The following is a 10,474-nucleotide window of genomic DNA, read 5'->3' as shown; positions in this document are numbered from 1 at the left end:
GAGCTGCAAGAAATAAATGCCTGCTGTTTAAGTACCTCCCTCTCTACTCCGTGGTACCCTGTGTGGCAGCCCTGGCCAAGTAAGCAAGCCCTGTTTTCTTCAGTGTCTCTGGATTACATGAGAAAATCTGCAGGGTCCTTAATACTTTGTACTGTCCTGTGATGCGGTGTGGAGACACCTGACACACAGAAACTCATTTAAAGGTCCTTCCTGAAAGTTCTAAGTGCTGCCAGCTCTGAGCCATGCAATGGGGTCTTAGTAATACAGACAGGAAGTCTCTGAGAATCCCATCCATCTGAGGAAAATGATAGCCCAAGGGTTTACTTAGACATTTTAGGAAGTAAAAAAGAAAAGGATGACCAACCCCACAGTTTGGATTGTGAACTAGCTGGTTTATTAAAACATGGTTACTTTAAAGGTAACTGCAGGGACTGAGTGTCTAGTGATGTGCACTGGCATTCTGATAAGCTTTTCTGGTCAAGACTTCCAGGCTACAGCGTTGCCTCTGGCTGGGGCTCACCTGCATGACTCCCTCTTTGTGTGCTCCACAATGCGCTGGCCGTCCTCTGGACGCCCCCGCAGGTCCTGACCCACCAGCGCTGGCAGTGGGTGCTTTCCTTCTTCATTCCAACTCTCTCCATCTGCTTTGAGTCCAAGTTTATTCTGTGGTGAAGCTGGGCGGAGCCTAAGAGGACCTGCATCTTCCCCACATGTTGAGAAGAGGGACGCTGTCTTCACTTGGGTTGGGTCCCTCTCACCTGGGTGCTCTGGACTCTGTCATCTCCAAGTCTGTGGCATTATTCTGGGTGGAATGGGCATGTGACAAATGCTGGCAGAGGCATCTTGCATACCTAAATGTTGTGTTTCTGGCTGGAGGCCCTCAAGAGGGTCATGGGCTCATTGCATAGTGATGTCAGGAAGAAGGCTCTGCTACATGGTGCCCAAAGAACAGCAAGTGCTCATCACGTGGTGGCCATTTCCTCCAGGCTGCTGTTCAGACAATTACTCCAGGGTCATCAACTCTCCTCTTCTGCTCTAAGAGGCAGAGTGGAAGCACTGCCTGCTGTGGAGAGTGGAGCATGTAAGGGAAATCTGTGATAGTTGCATAAACAGGGATTTTCTTCAGACAGTCACATGACCAATAACTTTTGAGCCTTAACTTGCCACCAAGGAGTTTTTAGGGTACACCCTGCCCAGCATAAAGAGTAGCAAAGACAGGCAGTGGCACACCGAGGCCAGAGAACCTGGTCCTGGATTCAAGTTGCTTAAGACTCTGATGAGTTTTTTGCACCCGACTAAGTTGTTTTGATGCATCCCTGCTTGGAGCACATGCAGTCAAGAGCTAATGACTACTGCTTTTTTGGAGCTTGATTCTCATTCTAGATAGAGACCTTGTTGGAAGAACTGATTAAATTCAGTCATTCAATAGTCACTCAAGCCCCACTCTAAGAACCCATTCACTCATTCAGTCATGTACTTAATCCATTTTCATCAACACCAGGTAATTATTTTAGACAATGGGGTTTCAGCAAGAACAAAACAAAGCCCTTACCCTTAGCAGAGGGAACAAGATATTAACCATTAGGAGTAGCCTTACATTATGTGTTAGGACTGATGAGTGCCTTGGGTATATGAAGCAAAATCAGGGAGGCAGAGTTGGATAGAAAACTTATGTAGGACAGTCTGCAAAAGGCTCTGTGACTTGAGCATACAATTCATGGACTGAAGTGGTAACCTCTGGGGAAAGAGCATTCTAAATTGTGGGGGCGGGCAGCAAGGGAAATGAGATGCGATTGAGGAATGGATGTGTCATGTTCAGGACCAATGCGGCACTTAGCTTGGCAAGCCAGTGTGGACCAGCGGTGAGTTCTGGGTTTCAAGATTGAGGGGGCAGAGAGAGGCTGGAGCAGGTGGGCTTTTGGCTGTCACTCACGCTATGTGATCTAAGTCTGAGTCACCTGACCTGGCGTACACTTTAAAAGGAGCCCTTTGACTTTGCTGCAAACAGCGGACGTGGGTAGGGTGAACGAGAGTCAGGTCAGGGAGACTGTTTATTTAGAAGGCGTTGGCAACAGTCCAGGTGATTGGGGAGGCAACCTGTATGGTGTGAAGTGGATAAATAGATAGGCACCAAGCTGTGCTGTTTGGGTCTTTGACTCATCTAATACAGGAGGGGCTGTGCTGTGAGGAAACATTCATGACCAACAGCAAGCAACACCAACTCCCTTCGGAGTGTCTGCCGTACCTCCAGTAACTTCCCACGCCTTAGACACAAAGGCTCTAACAACATTTTGGAAGAATATTACTGCTTCCAACTTATGAATGGGGAAACTGAAGCCTGAAGAAGTTAAGCCGCTGGTCCCAGGCTACACAGTGTTTGGCAGAGCTGGCCCCTCCCCCAAATCCATCTGTCTCCAGATCTGCTGTTTATTCGCTCCACCATAAAGCATCTTGCACATTCCTTTTTCATATGGATCCTTGAGATGTAGCACCTTTTGGGACTTGAAATTTTTAACAGTTTGAAAAAAAATCCCATAACTGTATCTGCCTCTCCTTTAAGCTCCTGGCATTCCACTGTCCCGTACTCCCAGGTTCAGCACAAATACACTGAGTCCCTGTTGGCTGACCTGAAGCTCAATACCCTTTCAGAAGTCTAAAGCCTACTCTTCTACTGGGAATCATATGTGATAAGATTAACCAGAAAAAATACTTTATACACGGATGCCATGATTACAGATGTGAAGAAAGCAAATGCATACAAAAATATTTAAAGAACCTCTTTGAATTTCCTTTCATTCGATTAAATTGTGGTTAATATGACAATTTTTTATAACATTCAGAGCAAAATTGTCCATATCAGCTAAATATTTTATTTCTCTAGAGAAATAAGTGAGCCCTGTGATAATTTAGTACAAGGAAAATATACTCGGTAAAAGACTATGATTCCTTCAGGGCAGATCTCCCTCAGTCAAGTGAAGCTAAGAAATGAGATGGTTATCTCGATAATCAGAACAAAATCCTTTTTTACCCACAATTCATGGGATTTAAGATCAACCACTTTAAAAAAAAAAAAAAGTGTTCTTGTGAATCACCCAAGTAAGTTATATCTGGCTTTAATATGAGTGTTGGGGCCTGAAGCCATCTGAAGTTGTTTTGTTCTCCAGGCATTTCTGTGCTCTGTGAGCCTTCTCCAAGTTAGTCTAAATGTTTGCTGGAGGCTCTGGGTCTTTTCTGAGCTCAGAAAAGCTTTGTCTGAATGTCAGAAAAATGAGGGGTGAATTGTAAGCTGAGTCACCGTGAACCTTGCCTAACCTAACCTGGCCCAGGTGGACGCAGTGCCTTTGTGTTTTCTGTATGTGTTTTGATTCAACCTTCAGTGTGAGACACTCTCAGAAAGAACAAAGGACTGTTTTCTCCTAGGGTTCTGATCACTGACCTGGAAAATGTGGGGTTTGTCAAGTGGGCTTGACCAAGGTACCTGCAGGTGGGAACAGGGTTGGGAGTGAGAGGAGAAGCTGCACCCTGTGCACTGTGATGGAGTGGGTGCTGAGAACAGGCTCCTTTTTTATGGCTGTGCTCTGCAGATGTGTGTCTGTGGGCCTCCTGCAAATGTTTGAGTTTCCCCAATATTTACGTGCTGCTCTTGTCAGTCCTCCTCTCATGCCTGCGTGGAGAGCCGGAACATCCTTAGCATCAGGTTTTGTTTTTAGGCAATGTGCCATCTATTTTCCTGCTATCTCTTCTTTAACAAGCGTAATATGGTATTTCTTAAACAAGAAATTGAAATGTACAGCCACATCTCTCTTATGGGTTGTATTTGAATTAAAGAGCATCATATTGACTTAAAGAGTCATATGCATCTGCACTGAAGGTCTGGTTCCTGCCTCAGCAGCACGGGCACCCCCTGCAAGCTCTATTGAAATGGCTCCAGGGCCCCGTCCAAATGCTCACCTGAGTGCATTGTAACAAGCTCCCCTGGCTTGTTCAGGTTGGAGAGATGAAGACTGTGAGTACAGAAGGCCTGGACCTGGAGGTGGTTGTTTGAGCCTGGGCAAACTGATTAACCTTCCTTGCCTTAACGTCTTCATCTATAGCTGTGGATAAGAGAGGCTGGATGTGGGCAGCAGGAGTGGCTCAGGGGAGCCTGCAAGTCTTCCTCTGCAGGGTGGGAGCTGTGCCCACTAGGAGTCAGCACAACGACCCTCAGCTCCATCATGTGGGAACCGGGACTGCAGCCGTGGACAGACAGCTCAGGAAACGTAGCCAGGCCAGACTCAGAGGGAGCTGCAGGCTCCGCTGCGATGCCAGCCACCTGCCAGGCTCAGCCCAGCCCCATCAGGAGCGTATTCCATCCAAGTGCCAATCAGCTGCAGTACACCCCAGTGGGCCCCACAACAGGTGTCTCATTAAACATCCCTCACCCTCCCGGCTTACCCAGTGACAGGCACCCGAACTCACACTCAATCACCGCTTAATCACAGCCAAACTCCATTAACAAGTCATACTAATTACCAACTTCTAACAGTCTCCAGTTCGGAGGCAAAATACCTTATTCTTTTTAGATGAAAACTGGCTTATGATCCTTCAGAAAGATCCATAATTAGGCTCTTTAAAAATGAGGGTCCAGGGAGGAGGCAGGGGAGAAGCTGACAGACCCTGCTACCTACTGAAAGTGCACAATGAGAGGAGTTCTGTTTGTTTTAATTTTGTGCCTGCTGGGTGGCCCACAAGGGTCCAATTAGCTTGTTACAGATGCTTGTGTTGGTTCCATGCTCTTGTCTCCTCCCCCCGCCCCCACCTTTTTTTCCTAGGAGGGATAAACTTGTAGCACAGATTGCAGGCCTGCAGGCATCCAGAGATCAACAACTCGGTTTCTGTGATCCAACCCCTTGTGAACCAGGAGCACACATTTGCAGAATCCCTAATGACTGGGATGAGGCAGGAAGGGCTGGTGGCTGGCACAAGGGCGGGCCCACTTTGGAAATGGCCAGAAAAGACAGTCTCCCTGAACTAGAACAGTTTTGTTGATTGGCTTTCTTTTTGTCCTCTTTTAAAATTTAGTTTTGGATCACAAGAAAATTATGATGATGAATTGCACCACCTCTTCCAGTGTGTCACTTCATTTGATATTATCTTTTTAAATTTTATTTAAGTTATGCAAGTTTCATGTATTTCATAGATACAGATCTAGGATCATAGTGACACTTCCCCCTACCCCACCCTCCCTCTCGCCAGTGCTCTGACCCTTTCTCCTCCTCACTCTCACATTTCCTCTCTTAATTTTTACTAAGATCTATTTTCAGTTTACTTAATGATCATATAGTTAACCCTACACTAAGTAAAAGAGTTCAGAAAACAGTATATAGAGAACAAAACAAAAACCACTGTTCCTCAATGCAAGAGACAAGAGCTGTAAAAAAAATCATAGAATCTCAAAAATGTCGATTTCACTCCAATACATTACATTTCAGGTTCTCTGTTAGTTACCTTGAATCAGAGAGAACATATGGTATCTGTCGTTTTGGGGCTGGTTTGTTTTACTAAGTATAATGATTTCCATTGTGTCCATCTTGTTGCAAAAGACAGGGTTTAATTTTTTTTTACATTTGAGTAGTACTCCATAGTGTATATATACCATAATTTCTTTGTCCAGTCTACAGTTGATGGACATCTGGGTTGATTCCTGTCTTAGCTATTGTGAATTGTGCTCCAGTGAACATGGGGTACAGATAAATCTTTCATATGCTTATTTCTTTTGGTTTGCATAAATTCCCAGGAATGGGATGGCTGGATCATATGGTAGGTCTATATTCAGATTTCTGAGGTATCACCATACTGTCATTTAATATTAATATTTAAAATTTATTTGAAACTCAAAGAGACAGAAATGAGCAAATGAGTTAAAGAAATCCATACATGACACAGATGAATAATTTTTCTGTGAGATAGGGATTTTGAAGAGAAATCAAGCTGAAATATTAGAAATAAAGAATTCAATATGTCAATACAGCAGAAAGCTTTAGCAACAGACTTGGTGAGGCAGAAGAAAGAATGTCTGATCAAGAAGGCAAATCTTTGGAAATAGAACCAAAAAAAAAAGAAATTAGGAAAATTATAAAGAGTGTTCAAGATTTATGCAAAACTATCAAATAATCCAACATATGGATCTTAGGAGCTCCTGAAGGTGTGGAAAGATAGGATGCATTAGAAGCCTTATTCAGTGAAATGATAACAGAAAACTTCCCTAATTTGGAGGAAAAACAATGGGACATCCAAGTACAAGCAGCATATAGAATTTCTAGTAGACATAACCAGAAAAGATGCTCACTACGACATATTGTAGTCAGTTTGCAACAGTAAAACATAGAGAAAAGATTCTAAAGTGTTCAGAAGAGAAATTCCAGATTAATTTCAGGGGATATCAATTTTTTTTCTGACAGGTAGAGTTATAGACAGTGAGAGACAGAGAGAAAGGTCTTCCTTCCATTGGTTCACTCTCCTAATGGCCGCTATGGCTGACACTGTGCCAATCTGAAGCCAGGAGCTGGGTGCTTCCTCCTGGTCTCCCATGCGGGTGCAAGGACCCAAGCACTTGGACCATCCTCCACTGCCCTCCCTGGCCACAGAAGAGAGCTGGACTGGAAGAGAAGCCACCGGGATTAGTACCTGGCACCCCAACTGGGACTAGAACCTGGGGTTCTGGTGCCACAGGCAGAGGATTAGTCAAGTGAGCCATGGCGCCAGTCCTCTCCTATTAGACTGATAGCTGATTTCTCATCAGAAACCCTATAGGCTAGGTGAGAACGGAGAAACATAGTCCAACTCTTAAAAGAAAAAAAAAATGTCAACCCAGAATACTGTATCCTACAAAGCTCTCATTAATGAATGAAAGTGAAATAAAGACCTTCCATAAAAAACAGAAATCAAAAAAATTTGTCACCATTTATCCACTCTTACAAATGATGCTTAAGGATGTGCTACACACAGAATCACAGAAAGATAGTCATCATTATGAAATAATGTGAAGACAGAAAATCTAGTAAAAGTAAAAAGGAAATCCAAAGCAAATAATAGGAATATTTATGGGAAAATGACAGGGCCAAGTTGTTACTTGTCAACAGTAACCTTGAATGTAAATGCCTAAATATAGACTGGCTGAATGGATTAAAAAACAAGACCTTTTTTGTTGTTGTTGTTGCCTACAAGAATCACACTGTACCAACAAAGATACATGCAGACTGAAAGTGAAATGATGGGAAAAAAATTTCAAGTTAATGGAAATAAGAAATGAGTAGGTGTAGCCATCGTCATATCAGACAAAATAGACTTGAACTCAAAACTGTTAAAAGAAGGGCATTATGTGATGATTAAGGGCTCAATTAAACAGGAAGATGTAACTATAATACATATATATGCACCCAATGCCAGGGTGCCTGGCTATTTGAAACAAATGTTAATGGATCTAAAGGGAGACATAGACTCCAATACAATAGTAATGGAGGATTCAATACCTCACTTTCATCAATGGACAGATCAACATGAAGAAATCAACAAAGAAACAATAAAGCTAATCTACACTATGGACCAAAAGGACCTAACTGATATTTATAGAACCTGTCATGCCGTAATTGAAGAACACACATTCTTTTCATTGACACATGGAATGTTCTCTAGGATAGACCATATGCTAGGCCATAAAGAAAATCTCAGCAAATTAAAACAATGAAATCATACCATGTATCTTTTCTTTTTTTTTTTTAAGATTTATTTATTTACTTGAAAGAGTTACACAAGAAGGAGAGAGAGAGAGAGAGAGAGAGAGAGAGAGAGAGAGAGTCTTCCATCCACTGGTTCACTCCCCAGTTGGCTGCAACAGCTGGAGCTGTGCTGATCTGAAGCCAGGAGCCAGGAGCATCTTCTGGGTCTCTCACATGGGTATAGAGCCCAATATCTTGGGCCATCTTCCACTGCTTTCCCAGGCCACAACAGAGAGCTGGATTACAAGTGGAGCAGCTGAGACACGAACTGGCGCCCATATGGAATGGCAGCACTGCAGGCGGCAGGTGGTGGCTTTACCCACTACACCACAGCGCTGGCTCCTTTTCTTACCACAATGGAATGAAGCTAGAAATTAGCAAACTAGGAATCTCTTGAAAATATGCAAACACATGGAGACTGAACAACATACTCTTGAATGAACAGTGGGTCATGGAAGAATTCAAAAGGAAAATAAAAAAATCCTTTAAATGAATGAAGATGACAATACAATATATCAAAACGTACGGGATACAGAAAAAACAGTGTTAAGAGGGTGGGGGAAGCCATTGTAATCCATAAATCGTACTTTGGAAATTTATATTCATTAAATAAAAGTTAAAAAAAAAGAGGGAATGTTATAGCAATTGGTGCTTTTATCGAGAAATTGGAAAGGTAACAAATAAATGAGCTATCCGTCCATCTCAAGGACCTAGAAAAACAACAACAAATCAAACCCAAAATTAATAGGAGGAAAGAAATAATTAAAATTAGGGAAGAAATAAAATTGAACCAAAAATACAAAAGATCAGTGAAATTAAGAGCTGTTTTTTGAAAAAAATAACCAAAATTGATATACCATTTGTGCAATTAACCAAGAAGAAGAGGGAGAAGACCTATATCAATAAAATTTGATGTGGAAAAGGAGATATAACAACAGATACCACAGAAACAGAATTATCAGGGATTTCTACAAATAGCTATATGACAACAAATTGGAAAATCTAGAAGAAATGGATAGATTTCTGGACACATGCCATCTACCAAAATTGAGTCATGAAGACATAGAACTTCTAAACAGACCAATAATAAGATACAGATTGAATAAGTAATAAAGACCCTCTCAACAAAGAAAAGCCCAGGTCCAGATGGCCTCCATGCTAAATTCTACCAGATTTTAAAACAAGAACTAATTTAAATTCTTCTAATTCTTCTTAAGCTATTCAGAGAAAGAGAACTATAGAACAATATCCCTGATGAATATAAGTGAAAAATTCCTCAACAAAACACTAATAGAATCCAACAACACAGCAGAAAAGTCATAACCCAGACCAAGTGGCTTTATCCCTGATATGCAAGGATGGTTCAACATATGCAAATCAATAAATGTGATGCATCATATTAACAAATTGAAGAATAAGAAATATTTGATCAATTAAATAGATGAAGAAAAAGCATTTGGTAAAATACAACATTCTTTAATGATAAAAACCTGAAGCAAATTAAATATAGAAGGAACATTCATCAACACTATCAGGGCAATATATAGCAGAGCCACAGCCAGCATCATTGTGGAGGGGGAAAAGTTGGAAGCACTTCCATTAAGATCCAGAACAGACAAGAATGCCCACTTTCACCATTGCTATTTAATACATTCCTGGAAGTTTTAGCCAGAGCAATTAGGCAAGAAAAAGAAATCCAAGGGATACAAACTGGAAAGGAGGAAGTCAAAGTATCCTTGTTTGCAGATGACATAATTCTATTATATGTATGTGTATATATATATATATATATATGGAAACCAAAGAGTTTGGTAAAGTTGCAGGATATAAAACAAACAAAAATCAATATCCTTTGTATACACAGACAATGCCATGGCTGAGAAAGAACTTACAAGTTTGGTTGTATCCATAATACCTACAAAAAAACTTAAATAACTTGGAATAAATTTAGCCAAGTAGGTTAAAGATTCTACAATTAAAATTTCTACAAAACATTAAAGGCAGGCGCCTTGGCTCACTTGGCTAATCCTCTGCCTGTGGCACCAGCACCCCAGGTTCTAGTCCCAGTTGGGGTGCTGGGTACTATTCCCAGTGGCTCCTTTTCCAGTCTAGCTCTCTGCTGTGGCCCAGGAGGGCAGTGGAAGATGGTCCAAGTGCTTGGGTCCCTGCACCCGCATGGGAGACCGGGAGGAAGTATTCGGCTCCTGGCTTAGGATTGGTGCAGTGCCGGCCGTAGTGGCCATTAGTGGAGTGAACCAATGGAAGGAAGACCTTTCTCTCTGTCTTTCTCTCACTGTCTATAACTCTCTCTCTGTCTCTCTTTCTCTCACTGTCTAACTCTGCCTGGCAAAAAACAAGACAAAAAAAAAAAAAAACATGATAGGAATAGAAGACACACACACAAAAAAATGGAAAAATCTTCCATGTTCATGGATTAGAAGCATTAATATCATCAAATGTCCATAGTACTGAAAGCAGTTTACGGATTCAATGCAATCCCAATTAAGATACTGATGACATTATTTTTAGATCTTGAAAAAATTATTCTAAAATTCATATGGAAATACAAGAGACTCCAAATAGCTCAAGCAGTCTTGAACAGCAAAAACAAAGCTGGAGGCATCATAATGCCAGATTTCAAGACATACTACAGGGTAATTATAATCAAAACGTCTTGTGCTGGCACAAAAATAGACATGTAGACCAGTGGAACAGAA

The sequence above is a fragment of the Oryctolagus cuniculus genome, chromosome 12 (genome assembly GCF_964237555.1).
Source record: "Oryctolagus cuniculus chromosome 12, mOryCun1.1, whole genome shotgun sequence".
Lineage (NCBI taxonomy): Eukaryota > Metazoa > Chordata > Mammalia > Lagomorpha > Leporidae > Oryctolagus > Oryctolagus cuniculus.
The sequence above is the reverse complement of the archived record's forward strand: the minus strand, read 5'-3'. Positions refer to the sequence as shown.